The sequence below is a fragment of the Crinia signifera genome, chromosome 1 (genome assembly GCF_055691185.1).
Source record: "Crinia signifera chromosome 1, ASM5569118v1, whole genome shotgun sequence".
NCBI classification, from domain to species: domain Eukaryota; kingdom Metazoa; phylum Chordata; class Amphibia; order Anura; family Myobatrachidae; genus Crinia; species Crinia signifera.
Window position 1 is genome coordinate 377,993,707 of NC_139217.1, and position 15,651 is coordinate 378,009,357.

The 15,651-nt window shown below is 43.8% G+C and overlaps 1 protein-coding gene across 2 annotated transcripts in view; it reads left to right on the plus strand.

Annotated features, from left to right (window-relative positions):
• The first annotated feature begins 558 nt into the window (after positions 1-558).
• The window catches only part of RPH3A (rabphilin 3A), a 231,623-nt gene continuing 216,530 nt past the window's right edge, over positions 559-15,651 (plus strand). The window contains exon 1 of one of the 2 annotated variants that reach the window (XM_083151441.1): positions 559-997. The gene's annotated coding sequence lies outside the window, so the exon portion shown is untranslated. The remainder of the gene's footprint in view (positions 998-15,651) is intronic. The other variant, XM_083151442.1, reaches the window with a different exon arrangement.

Sequence of the window (15,651 nt, forward strand, 5' to 3'; positions counted from 1 at the left end):
TTTATTATTATTATTATTATTATTCATGTGTAAGACATCTCTGTTAAACATGTCTGACATTAGGAAAGAGCCTGAGTGACCAGAAGGGGTCGGGTAATATTTTTGCTATGGGGTCCAGTCCTCTCTATCTATGCCCCTGCCCAGAATATTAGGAAGAATTGTTTCCATGGGTTGTGGGAATTATAATACTGTGTGTTTGTCTAGGTAAAAGCTTTGCCAATGTCACCGGTATGTAATGGTACCTGTTAGCCACGTCAGCCACCTACTGCCTTGTACACACACTGTGAGCACGCAGGGCACAATGAAATGTAATAAGTGTATCGTTATTAGTGCTACTTAAATAATTCTCCAGTCGTTTAGATAAGAAACATAATAGAGTGAGCTGTAAATGTCGCCTGAAGATGCTCTCTCTATCAAAGGAAATTCAACATCAGCAAATGATTGTATTATCTAAATCATATTGATCATAAATGAATTACGTAGTGCATCAGGAGAATTGTGCGCTGGTGCTGCTCTGTAGCTCCAACATGCAGGCACACACACATTTTATTCATTCTGGGTGCAGCCTGCAGGTTCCAGGTCATTAATCTAGAAGGCTGAGCAGAGGAGCACATGCATGGTGTGTGCAGAGCACTCCTATGCCATGTTGTGTGAGATTCATTCATAGCATAGCCAGGCGTGTTCTGCAGCTAACTGCTTCTGGCAGCCTCTGAGCTGATGAGGTGTATTGATTCTCCCCTGCTCCCAGCCCAGGAGAGTGCGCATACATTGCCTGCTCAGCAAGGGATCCAACAGAAGAAGCATTTGCTGTCTTTCCCAGAGACCTGTCAGCTGCAGACAACCCTGGACAGAAATGTAGTATAGCACTTCCTCTATACTATCACTTTGTGTTGCACATTTCAAGCAACACAACAGAGATTGCTGCTAAGAGTATTAGATATAAAACCATTCTCTCTGTTGCTTCAACAATTTCTTCAGCTGCTTTATACACCTAAAGGTAAATACAATTATTTCCTCTTTTGTAAGACAATGGTGGGCTTACATTGCTCATGACATTTAAGGAGAGGATGTTCTGTGTTTTGTATTGTGCCGTAATAACCAGACTTGAATTTGCACTGTTATTTGATATTGCATATAATACTATGATCATTGTCTACACTACAAAGCAAGGATGGGGCATTTCGGTTCCATTACAACAATAATTCCAGGTCACTCAACTTGTCTCTTATGAAATGTTTGCAGTGTTATTGCATGATATTTGCACAAATATGTCTCTCTAACCAGCCCCTTTTCTAAACTTGAGCAGGTTGATATGTGGTTTCTTCATTGATTATAATGGGAAATCCTAGAAATGTTTTACCAATATAGGGGAGCCACAGATTTCTTGTTGCAAGGCAATATTTTCACAGGTAGAAAAACCTTAGGGGAGTGTTTTATAGATTGCACCTGTAACAGAAAGCAGCTTGTCTGCAAAATGGGTCTGTTCAAAATGCTGCACCAAGTTTGCAGATGTGTGCTGCATAGCATTGTGCAGGGAACTGTCAGTTCCTTTGTCTGGCAACATGATGTATTTAACCCCTCTGCTGCAGCTATCAGACAATGCAGGGGTTAAAAATGGCACCCTGGACGAAACCTGACACAATTGATATGGTCTGTAACCTCTCATGTGCTGGAAGAATGCTTGTGACTGCAGTACTGAGTACATGGGCAGATGTGTGCTCATGTTCTGTGGGGAACATACTGGCTGGCTTACTTGCTGAAGAACTGGACTCTGCAGTAAAGTGCAAGCTCTTTGAAACAATACACTACAGTAGATAATTCTGAAGCAGCAGTGCCCCTTGCCCTATCTAGTTCTATGCTCATTTGTGAAGGGGCATCTGACCAATGTTAGATTTTACACTTAATGTCATTAACACCTAATTCTGATTGTCAATTAGTGTGCGGATTAGCAATGATTTCTTGGCACTAATACAATTAACCCTTCAGACCTGCTGTAGCTGAACTGTTTGTTTTCTCATTTCTCCTCCCCTGCAGTGCAATTTATGTTATAAAGCGGAGTGAATTATTCATTCTGTAAGTGATTAACCCAATATTGAACCCGGCTGTGCTTAAAGCGGACATTGAAGAACTGCTTTGTAACACTATTCCATACACACCGCATTCATCATTTTTACTAGGGGAATTTTTGATGAGCCACAGTAATGCCTAGTGACAACATGCTTTTTAGATGGATCTAATATGTTTATTCATATTTCAAACACAAAATGACTAAATACAGATGGAAGCACATTGCTTATTTCATTAAGAACCATGAGAGCACTGAGAGTGCTGGCAGACTGCACCTAGGAGAGCTGTTAATGTGTTCAATAGATTCAATATGGGAGAATCAGGCGAGGAGTGGCTTTGGGAGAAACTCCCCTCCCCCAAATGGCTCACTAAATCAATGGGAGAGAAAGCGCTAGTAAAACACTTGTCTCTACTTTGCCATAGACCGTAGCATGCTCCATTGACCACTGAAAAGGTGCACTGAATGCTGTATATAAATGCCTGTCTGTAGGCAATCTTAGCAACTAATGATAAAATGCTGGTAGGAAAATGTCGTCATCGTCCCCCCAAATTGGCGTTCCCTTTGGCAGATTTCTAGTTCACTGGACTTGTTGTGGTCTAACTAAATTATATTTTCTATAAATTTACATCTGTAATATATAATATCTGTAAAAAAAAATTAACCTTATAAAGATATTGCACCATCGCATTCCATATAACTCTGGCAGGGACTAAGTAAAAACCGGACCTGGACAACACCACGGAACGCCGGTCCGGACATCAAACTCTGCATTCTGGAGCATGTATTGTCTTGTCCGGGGGGGGGGGGGGGGGGGATACCTGTGATAGCTTTCACCAGAGACATAAGGAAGGGGAGATTACAGACTCCTCGTGTGGTCCAGACCGTTCCGTTTTTTTGCTACAAACCCGGACCCTATATGGAGGCTTTATTCTCTCCCTCCTCCTCTCCCTGGTGACAGCTGTCACAGTCAGCCCACCCAGACAGAAGACCCCCTGGACCGGACGCTACAAGCTCCGGAATGCAGAGTTTGATGTCAGGTCCGGCATTCCGGGGTCTTGTCTGTGTCCAGTTTTTACCCATACCCACTCTGGAATTGCACAAGTCACCCTCCCTACCTGATTTATTTGGGGAACCTACAATTTATGATAAGTTTTTTAAACAGTGGAGTGTCCCTGTTCCATTCACTGCACACTCAATTTTGCATTATAGAGAAAGCCATGATTACTGCATGCTGAAATATATGTCCATTAATTCCAGGTCACAGGCAGATAATGAAATATTAATGACCCAGGGTTGCAGATAGCGTGACCCCGATCTTCTATTGATTCTAGCTTTAGCCTCCACAATATCAGAGCTGGCATAAATGCTGCAGCAGTGAGTTAGAAAGAACACTGCAGATGATTAGATGGGCTTTATTTACCGCCGGAATTTCTGATTGAGTTTATGCCTGAAATGTAAAAGGGCAATGCTTTCATGGTTTGCTAGTAAAGGTATTGCCCTCTGGCACAACACCATTGGAAGCGACCATACAGTAGAACAATTTTCCTCCAACTTGAATAAATATCTGGTACTGAATGGGAGCAAATGTAACATGTAAGTCAGTCATTTGCTCCCAAAATCTGGAAACGGACAAACACTGTCGCTCAGACACTGTACTGTAGTTGAATCTGTTTGAATTAAACAATTTAACTGAATGTTTTGTCCATTTTCCTGGGTTTGTGAGCAAATTGCTGATTATCATTTGCTTCCATACTGTACCAGATTTCCAGTCCAACCATCCAACTAGTTAGATGAAAATTGGTCTAGTATATGGTCGATATTAGTTAATAAATCCCTATGTGTCTTACTATACTTGAATTCTCTCATACAGGCCACCATTTACTGTTTATCACTATCCATTGTCATGCAATGCAGAAATCCAACACTGTTTTCTCACATATTTATTATATCTTTATTTGAAAGGCCTAAACTAGGTGAGGGCAAGTGCTGCCAGCATGCTGGGCCATGGAGGAAGCTCTATTGTTACCCCATGACACCTGCTTGTGGTTTGCAGGGTGCCTGGAACAAAACACACTGCAGTCTGTTAATATGCCTGGAGCTTCTCTAGGATGCTCCACTTCGCAGAGACTGCCCCACCCCCAAGCCGGTGACATCATGATGTCACGTCAGCTACGCAGGCTGCACGTTTGTGCTGCAGAGAGATATGGGCACACTGTGAAATTAGAAGCTGCCCCTTCTCTCTTCCGTCAGATGCCTGGGGCACCCATTCTCCTATACTTGACTGCACACTGCAGCGTGATTGGGTTATACTTCCCAACTCTTAACCACATTAGGACAATGCAGTTCTGTTTGAGACAAAGGGACAGTGCCACAGAAATCAGGATAGTTGGGAGACATGATATTATGCTAATTTCATCATCAGCTGACCTTAGTTTTGGCCAAGCACAGTTCCATAAAGTGACCAGGCAAATTATATTATTTGATCACATACTGTACTTTGTTAAGTTGCCAATTAAAGTGACACATTAGCATACTGAATATTAGTGAGTGTGCCGGGCTAGCCTCATACTCGTAGGCAGCTCTTGAGATACTATCCCTGCACTATGTTCCCCAAAGCTTGAGCCTAGTGTGTACAATCTTCAAAATAATGATACTTACTGTCTAAAATTACTAAGGGCGGTATTCAATGTTAGCCGCTATTTCCGGCAGGGGAAATAGCAGCCACCGCCTATTCAATGCTGCCGTTTATGACAGCATTGAAGGCGGATTTTGACAAAACAGACCCGACGTTAAAACCAGTAAGATCTGTTTTGTCGGAAACGGCCGTGTATTGTCAAATTCACAGCCGTTTCTCAACAATCTACGACCATTTTTGCCAACACGCCCACTTATCGCCACTCGACAGGTGGAACCTTGAATTGCACCTGTCGAGTTGCAGGGGAGCTGACCGCAAACGGCCCGGGATTCTAAATGTCAGGACATTCCGACAGTCGGAATCCCACTTTGAATTTCCGCAATAGTTGTGAACCACAATGGGATTAAATACTTTTTAGCGTCAAATAATTAAACAAATCCTCCACCACCCCAATAAAGACCATGAATACCAGATCATCTGCTGTATGTATCAATTTATTCAAATACTCTGAAACAAAAACTTAGCACATTTCAACACGCTTTCAAAGCAGCAAAAGTAACCAAAGACAGGTACAGTATGCACCAATTCACATATACAGTAGGAACTCCTCATCTATCTATTAGGGACACTTATCCTAAAACTTGCTGTAATACGCATTTGTAAATGATTTGCCTGTGTGAAGACTGATAACACAACCCCAAAACTTTTGGTAGGCAAAGAATTTAGGTTATTGTAGGTTTGGTAAACTCAATATTGAAAGTTGTTTTTTTGAATTGACTCTAGTTCCTGAGATAGTGTATAACCTAAATAGACAATTTAGCCATAACGCCAGCATATGTCAATGTACAGGAACACAGGGCTGCTGAATCCCCTCACTAGCATGCGACGGGCTGTGTATTCTAACACACACCCCCCCCACCCCCCTAAAGTGGCTGCGCCGCACATTCACATACCAGTGCGGCGGCAGGATTCGAGGCAGGGGTGTGCGGTAGAGCTAGGGTGCCTCCTATATCAGATGGCCTGGTGCACCACGGGACGGGGGAAGTGGGCGGATGGCAGTTGGGCAGACCTTGACACTATAGACCTGTATATTACTAATCGATGATATCGATTACTTATCTAACTTATATTGTGGGGATATATCTCCCAAATATCATATGCTGTTATGTGTACTACTATTGTGACATTAAGGGACTGCAGCTACTAGTGGGATTGTACAGGAATAGTCTGACTGTGCGGCTAATGTAGCCCAAATGTACTGAATGTTAATCTATCATTTAGACCCGATGGCTTGCAGGTATTGAGTAGATAGATCCATCTTGCTTCTCTTTCTAGTAGATCTCCAGCCCTGTCGCCTTCTCTTATGTTTGCTGGTATGCAGTCTTTTATCATATGTTTGAAATCCGAAATAATTTTTCCAAAAAGTGTTTAGCAATTGGTTGTTCTGCGGCCTTTTTGCTCAATGCATTTTTTATAGCTGATCGATGCATTGCCATGCGTTCCCGGACTGTTCTTGTTGTTTTACCTATATACAATAGTTGACATGGGCATGTAGCTAGGTACACTACATGTGTTCAACTGCAATTCAATACATGTCTGATTTTATATGTCTTGGTTCACGTAGAGTTTTGAAGAGTCTCCTACCAGCATATGATTGCATGTTGTGCATTTTAAGCACCTATAGCATCCAATAGGTTTAGTGAGGAAGTTGGCAGCGGACTTGGTTTTAGAAATATCGGTATGCACCACCTCGGTTTTTATGTTCTTGCCCCATTTGAAGACCGCCATTGGTTTGGTCTCTTTAAAGCACCCAAGTGTTCTGTCCGAGGAGACAATTGGCCAATGTTTTATTTATATATATATATATATATATATATATATATATATATATATATATATATATATATTCATTTTAGATATGCCTGTTCATTCACCTGTGTAGAAAACTCACACTGTAGAGGCTACAATGAAAGCCATGTTGTTAGTTACTAAGCTCCATAAATAGTGCTTGGATACACCTGACGCGTTTCATCTCTTGTATCAGAGAGTTTTTCATTCCTGAGAACAATGGTTTGCATATTTAGTGCTAAATAACAGCACAGATATTGCCTCTAAGTCCAGCAGCGGCGACATAAGCACTGCCAAAATGACTGGAAAAATGATGCGGCAACCACTTTTCTGGTACACTATGCATGCGCAGTGGAGTCTGTGTGTTTTAGTGCTCAGACTCCACAATGCTGCGCTGCTGATGTAATGATCACTGGAAAAATGTCTGCCTCCCCAATTTTCTAGAAATCCGCACATGCACAGTAGGGTCTGATCACTCTATTGTTTAAGACCCTACTTCACACAGCGCTGAGAGGAGGCGGCCTGGCCGGAGGAGGCTGCACATGGGTCTCCTCATTTCCTAATCACCTCTGACTAGCGGGGATGGTTAGCGCAGGCTGTTGATGGGGAGGGTTTGTGTTAGGCTGCTAGAATGGAGGGATAGGGCAGATGGTGGGGAAGTATACTTACTGTACTTGACCTCTGTCGGGATTCCTCCATCATGATGCTGGCATCTGTATTCTGACTGCTGGCGTCCCTCTGCAGAGTTGCCCCTTGTGCTATGCAACATCCTTTGCCTGGGCACTTCGGGTACAGCGTCGAAAGCCTGCCCACTGTATCCAGCCACCTACCCCTGCAAAATAGCATTGTAGGCACCAGCAGGCAAGTAAGGCCCACAGCACAACACAGGGTGAAATATAATAATGCTTAGAATTTAGCCTATTGCCTTTTTTTCCTGGAGTGGTGGAGGTGGTGGTGGGGGATGCGCCATGACCAGGGCCAGTGCAAGGCATCTAGGTGCCCTAGGCAAACCTACAGGCTACCGCCCCCCCTCCCCCAGGTTCTCTCAATTGACTTAAAAAAAATTCAGAACGCGCCCCGCAGATCCCGCGACACTTGCGCCTCCAAGCCACCGCGGGGTCTGCTGCATTGGAGTTACACCACTGGCATAGGGGAAGCTGGGTAGCAGCAGGCGCACATAGAAATGTATGGACAGTCAGTGATTGGCTGAGAGCTCTCTCAGTCGGAGAGCTCTCAGCCAATCACTGGCTGTCCATTCATTTCTATGTGCTGGGGGCACACACAGCTAGTCCTCACCAGCAGCGCCTACAGTGATGATTTATTTATTATAAATTGTGTACAGGCTTACTGTACAGGAGGCAGCACAGATTGCCGCTGAGTAGCTGGACGGGAGGGTGGGAGCTCCATGACCCGCTGGAGATTGACAGTATTGCTGCGGTGTGTGTCCTGTCCAGCGCACCGGGGGGCAGGCAGCGGATTGCGGCTGGCTGAGTGCTGACTAGCTGGCAGGGGCTAGGGCGGCCCCTGCCTTCCCGCCGCCGAAGACTGATGCTGGCCTGGCTGCTTTTGACCAGGCCCAGCCAGCAAGTTTAACACAGGTGACAGACGGGCTCCGGCGGGGTGGAGGAGGGGGGGAAATCACTCACGGTACTCACCAAATAGCTGTGACTGGGAGTGCTTGCTTGGCAGTCAGATCGATGCTTCAGCTTCTCCTTCTTCCGGCTCTCCTCTGCGGTAGCTTTCCTTCTGCTGCTGGCCTGCAGCTCACTACCGCCCTCCAGTGGCTGGCGCCCTAGGCAAATGCCTAACCCTGCCTAGTGGTGGCGCCGACCCTGGCCATGACACATTTTGTTCCGTGTGCCATGGCTCCATGCTACACCTCTGTCTCTACTGCACATATGCAGTACCAGCTGCTGCGGGACTCTGGATATATACACAAATGTCTGCTGCTTTAAACATGCAATCCAGATTGTAATGCATCAAGACAGTGTATTTTTTATTTCTGTCTGTCTACTTCATCTTTCTGTTCTGACACCAAAAAAAAATAAACTAAGAAGCCTTAATTTGTATTAATGCCTTTTATGGCACTGTATATAACATTCATTATACAGATGTGTCCTCCTACATCTTTGCTGCAGTCACGTCAGGTAGTGCATCACAATCCTATGGAGGCAAGCATACAACACAATGCAGCTAGGACACACGAGACTGTGCTGACTGATTTTATTTTACACTTGTAAGGTCCATATCTGTGTGCAACTGAGTCTCTGAATTTGTTTATGAAGTGCTACAATCTATCAGCTGCAGCTTTTTCAAATACAAGTTCTGCTCTATAGATACAGACTCAGTCACACACAATATACATGTATCATATATCAAATGAATTAGCACAGTTTCCTTGTGTGTCATATTGGTATTCTTTTTATCTGCCGTTAGCAGAGTGGCTTTGGACCTGGCGACTCACTCTCACCAGGAATCTCACGCTGCATGGTATATTCAGGCTAGATTTATGAGGTTGCATCTGTATGCTAGTAACATATTAAAACGATAAACAATCTTTGTTTTTTTAGCAATAAATTGCACAAATACTTAATAATAAAGAATAATTCCACTTAAAATTAAAAGTTTAGAAGTTTATTAACCTGGAGCCAGGTGTTCATTCAACCAGACAGGTTTTCTGATATCTCTCATACCGTAAAGGAGGCACCTTGCTTTGTTATTTATTTATAGTTATACTGTATAATATTTATTAGGGTAAAGGATAAGAATGGGTTTAGAATGTAATGGGGTAAATGAGCAGAGTAAAACCATAAACATAATCCTGTACTACTAACAATGGTAGGTCTAAAATAATTATTCTATGCATAGTTAATTAGCAATACTGTATAAACAGTTAATCGCTAAGCAAATCCAATTAATTTAAATGCTTCTTTCAATAAGATTAATTGTTAGCTGTAATTCCTATATCACAATCACACTGGCCTCTCAGTATTTCTCCCTTAATGACAATATATGTAGTAGATTACGATGCAGCCTTTCTTTAATGGTGTGCCTAAATTGTATCTTGGCAATAGGATTCTATTGTGTATTTATCATTTTTTAGAGCATCATTAGTCTAATTGTCGATTAATAGTTTACAGGTTTTCAGCATGAAATTACTGAAGTTTAACATTTCTTGATTAATGATCAACAATGGCAACAAAGTTAAATCTGTGTATTGCTTAAGGGGCATTCACACTTTTGTACTATTTTCTAAGCAATCTGACTGGATTGCTTAGAAAGTAAGCACAGATCTCTCTGTGTGTATGCCCCAAGTGATTAATTATCTCCTGATAACTAAGTCAGTGCATGTAGTCAAAATCTAGTCAAATTGTTTAGCAGGTGACTGCAAATCTCTCTGTGTGTACAGAATGAGAGATACTGATCGAGATCTCTCATTCTGAACCACTACCCTGCCTTTTTTTGCTTAAGCAAAATTGCTTAGCACAAATATAAATCTCTGCCTTTTGTATGTGCTCCCAATGGGAGATCTGGACACCAGGAAATTGCCTACCCTAAATAGCTTAGCAAAATTGCTTAGCACACATCTGTACGTGTGTATGACCCGTAAGGTAATATAATGTAGACTGGTTGATCTGACAAATCTGTTTTTATTTTTGACTAACATTTGCCCATGGCTTCCCTCTCGTGGATGTCTATTATTGCTCAGAGGAATTAACACATGCAGAGGATCTTTTTTTTCCTTTATTGCTCCTCTCCCTGAAATTACATGGAGAAAATACATACCTTAGTTTCTTTCTAGGTTACTAAACTATACAATAGTAAAAACGCCATCTAAAGTCATCCAGTAGTTTTTGCATGATTTCGACAAATAAAAGGTTTTTTTTTTTAACTCCATAGTTCAAAAACAGTCTCTAGAAAATACATTTCTTAACAAAATATCTATGTAGATACACAACCCTTACTGTTTTATTTTATGTATAGATTAAAGAAGTTTGGGGCAGATGTATGAAGCAGTGATAAGGGAGGAGAAGTGAGCCAGTGAAGAAGTTGGCCATGGAAACCAATCAGCACTGAAGTAACATCTATAATTTGCATTCTATCAAATTAGCAGCTAATTTGTTGGCAACTTCTCCACTAGCCACTTCTCCTCCCTTATCACTGCTTCATGTGTCTACCCCTTTGGATTATGTTTTTGATTTAGTTAGCCTCACAATAGTAAGGATGCTCTCACTAGACTGCCAACCACAGGTTGCACTGTCATTTCACGGTCTGTGAAAATGAAAATACCCTGGTAAATTGCTCATGGCCTAGTTTTGTGTGTTAATGGTGTCCCAGAAAATGTGCAGCATGAAAACTAAAAACATCACATTCATTTCCAACCTGCTGCATTTGTCTTCAGTCATGTTAGAAATTTACCATGAGAATAAATAAGCACTTTGAGTCTTTTATTTCATGTGTCATTTTGGTTCTTTTGAAGCATTTCATTATTACCTGGAAATGTGTCTAATGAAGGTGTGATTCAAGTTCATTCACAAAGCATTTGGTTAGCTAATGAACAAAACCATGTGCACTTTAGGTGGGGCAGATGTAACGTGCAGAGGGAGTTAGAATTGGGTGGGGATTGTACTTCAAACTGATATCTATATTGCATACCTCCCAACCGTCGCGGATTCGGCGGGACATTCACGATTTACGGCCGATGTCCCGTCGTCGCGGTACTGCTTACCGCAGTCCCGGCTTCCCGAGACGGTTGGGAGATATAAACCACGATAATATTACGACGAGCGGCGAAAACGGGGGCGTGGCCGGATTTCGCGTCACCCTGTGAGGCCACGCCCCCTTTTCTCGAGGCCACGCCCCCTTTTCCGGAGCGCGCGCGGCTTCGCCGCGCGAACGTCCCGACCTCCCAACTTCAAAAGTTGGGAGGTATGATATTGCAATGTAAAAATAAAGCAGCCAGTATTTACCCAAATCTAACTCTCTGTCTGCACATGGTACATCTCCCCCACACAGTGATGTCACTAGGGTTGGTGTCACCCGGTGTAGTAAGTCATGGTTTCACCCCACTCCCCATATCATACCACATGGAAACTAAGCATTGCAACAGCTATGATGCCAGGAGAGGGCCCTCACCCTGCCCCCCAGGGTGCATGCAGGGGGGGAGCACTGGTATCAGAGCTGTGCCACCCACATAGGCACAGACAATAGTACTGTGATTGTAATTTGTACCTGCAGATTGCAGCCATCCCTGTCAGGAACACCCCACATGCACAGCCCATTCAGACTGCATTGCATTGCACTGGCTTCTGGAATGTCATCATTGTGGCACATTACTTGCCGGAGTGCAGGCTGAGCCTTCAAACTGGTGAGAGGAGGACCAAGTGACTGGGCCCTGGTCACCTGGGCAGGTTGTATATTGTGGTCACCCTGCCCAGTGTATTAATACTGGGGTGCGTGGGGTAAGCACTGGCTGCAGCATGTGTCTCCATGTGGTGTGTCCTGACCTGAGGCCCTCTGGTCGGACTCCAGGAATCCACCGCCGCGGAGGAGGCGCTGGAGACGGAGTGGAGCCGCCCAATTGATGTGACCACGGAATGACGTGAGGTAAGTGCTGCATCTGGCTGCAGTGTGCTGTCTGTGCATAGTAATGATGGCGGGCAGGCACCACTGTCAGTGGTCATGTCAGGGAGGGATGGGGTGGGAGGTGCATAATGACATTGGGGCTGACAGGGGCCGGGGCTGCCTCTGGCGGGTGCGGACTGCGGAGTGGACTGTCTCTCTGTGACTGAGCCTCACTGAGGACTGGAGTCTCGGGCGGCAGCGAGGTGCAGCAGCGCGGCTGATTTTGGTGTCACCCCACTGACTGGTGACACCCTTTTGTGGGCCGCACCCACCTAGTGACGCCACTGGCCCCACCTGCAGTGCACATGGTTTTGTCCATTAGCAAACCAAATGTGCTTTGCAAATGAACCTGAATTAGGCCCAAAGGGGCAGATGTATTAAGCCTTAACAAGAGATAAATCCAAGGGTGATAAGGAGAGATAAATGTCCAGCCAATCACCTGCCAACTGCCATGTTACAGGCTGTGTTTGAAAAAAGTCAGCTGATTGGCTGGACGTTTATCTCTCCTTATCACCCTTGCATTTATCTCTTGTTATGGCTTAATACATCTGCCCCAAAGTGTGACTGGAAGATCCAAAAGTGCTCTCCATAAAGCACAAGGCACAAGACCCTATGACTAAAACCTCAGGGGGAGCATTCCGTTAGAGAATTAAAAGCACCGCCCCTGTGATTCTGCCTCTTCCACTGCTCTATCTTATGTAAATAATCTTTTCCAACAAAATGACATTTGTTGCTGCACTTCAGGCTGTAAATCCATGCGTGTCCTCATCTGGGCACTTGGCACCACAAAGGAACTGTATTGTGCAGTTTTACACTTTAGTGTGTAAATTATCCTTCATACAGTCTGTGTTGAGGATCTACTAATAGTTACTAATACGCACATTTCGCAGAACAGCAAAATGAAGCCCATTGTTTACTGAGCAAGCATGTAGGAATAAGGGTAGGGAGATATGCTTTATGAGGCAGAAAGTTTAAGGAATAAGTCATGCAAAAGTAGGTCTATGTGACAGGGTTAAGTGTTGCGGAAAGCCAGTGTGTTCCTAGGTTGGGAGTTAATGTGTTATGGAAGATAATAAGACAAGACAGGAAGGGGGGGGGGGGGGGGGGAATATCATACACCAACTCTATCTTGTAGAACCGAGTGCCATCCTCCTGATGTTATGCAGATGTGGGGGATGGTTATTTGTCTTGTGCCATTAAGTAATTTTATATTGTGTGTTCAGTGAAAAAGCTTATTTCGTGTAGGAGTGATTGAGATAACCACTGGACGCTTCCATTGTTTGTACAACACAAGAAGTACATTGTGTGCTTCTTCTAAAGTGTGTGCTACAGTCAGGGCCAGTTCTACCATTAGACAGCTTAAGGCAGTTGCCTGGAGGCTCCAGAATCTAGGGGCTGCCCCTGAGTGTATCACAAAATTAAGGATGACTCTGAGAGAGACATCGTTGTTGAACATAATGCAAACAGCAAGTGTTAAACTTCCAAGATGCCACATCCCTACCTCCATACCTGAGGGTCTGAAAAGTCGGTATTGGTGTGTGGGTGGTGGTTAGTGGAAGTTTTGCCTGGAGTGCCGAAAATCTACTGTACGTATAAATGCTTCCATTTATTTCAGACACCTTGCATTTGCAACTCCCTATGAAAAGGAGTCCGGTTCTGAAGTCTGGTTCCGGTTGATAGATTTACTGGGGGAAATTTACTAAGCCTTATTCGTATAAAATAGGCATATTCGTATCCAACAATACGCCTATTTTTTACGTATTCGTATTTTCGTTATTTACTATCCCGAAAATACGTCCATTCGTATTTGTATTTATGGCACATTCGTAGTTGTATTTACAAATATTAATGTATACGCCATCCACAGAAAACGTATAGGAATCACCATTCAAAAGAATAGTGATTCCTAATTTACTAACCGTCCGTATTTTCAATACAGCAGGTAATTATCGGCAATTAGCGGGATACGCCCACTAATTGGAGGCCAAATACGCCCGGAAAATACACTTCATTTTCCAACGCGTATTTGGCTTCAGCCTGCATGGATCAGTCAGATCCATACAGGCTTCAGTGTAAAAAAAAAAGGGATAAATAAATAAATACAAAAACGGTGTGGAGCACCCCCTACGGGCATAACCAGCACCGTCCTGAAAGAGCCGGGCCTGGTTTTAAAAAAAATCAGAAAACCAACGAAATATGGGGTTCCCTGTATTTTTTTTAAAACCAGCCCCAAGGCCGGGCCTGGTTCCCATAATACGGGGTACAAAATAAATAGGGATCCCCCGTATTTTAAGAACCAGTCCCAGGCCCAACCAGCCAGCAGGGTAATGCCACAGCTGGGGGGGAGACTTTTTATACGAGTCCCCCCCCCCCCCCCCGGCCAAAGCATTGACCCTACCGACCAGTCAGCCTGGCCAGGGGCCCTGGGGGAGTGGGGACCCCCCCAATAAAGGGTCCCCCCTCTAGGTTTTACCTGGCCAGGCTAAAGCCTAGTGCTTTCCCCGGAACCCCTGGGCTGTGGGTACCAGGCTAATAAAGTGTAAAAAAATAGAAGAAGCCATTAGGTTTTGTTGTGGAACTAAGAGTCCCAGCAAGCCTGGAACGCATACTGGAACTTGGAGAACCACAAGTCCCAGCATGCGGCCCATTAATGGACTTGCTGGGACTCTTAGTTCCAAAACAAAACCAATAGTTAAATAAAAGTACACTGACACATAATAAAAATAAAACTTTAATACACACAGAGCCCATACATACTGATACTTACCTATCTTGAGCCCGTAGGTAGCCCTCGGTCCTGGTCTGGTGTCAGTGTCCTGGTTCGGGTTCGTTGTCCGAAGAAATCCATAGGGGACCTGTGTAAGGAAATTAAACTCACTGGTCTCATCCGGCGTAGATCACGTCCTCTTCTATCCTGAAGTAGTCCACCAGTACTTGGCAAAAAAGAAAAACGCAAAAACCCGATCCATCATGTTACATCTGCCCCCCTGCAGTGCACATGGTTTTTTCCATTTGAGAAAGAATTTGCCTTTGCGAGTGAACCAGAATAAGGGCCATTATCCAAGGCTTAGGAAATATACCCCTAACATTTGTGGGCTGTTGTAAACTGCTTCTTGATCTAGTTGGTGCACTTGCCTAAATCAGGATGCAAAAAACCATCAAAGATGTCTTTAGTGCTGCATCTTGTACCTTGTAAATGATGCCAGGTTTTTCTCCCTAATCATTGTAATGCTTCTGATGATTAATTACACTGAAAAAAATTACTTTAGTCAGGTTAATCCAATCTTAATTGTGTTCATACTCTGCTTATTCACAGACGTTCTAATCGTGTGCTTCTCAGAAATTTGGAATGCCGCCCTGTATATTTGTTTTGTGTACAGCGCTGAGATGATAAAACAGATGGGTGCGCAGAATGTTTTCACACTTGAATTTCTATCAGTGTGACATGCACCATGCATTAATAATCAGCATCATA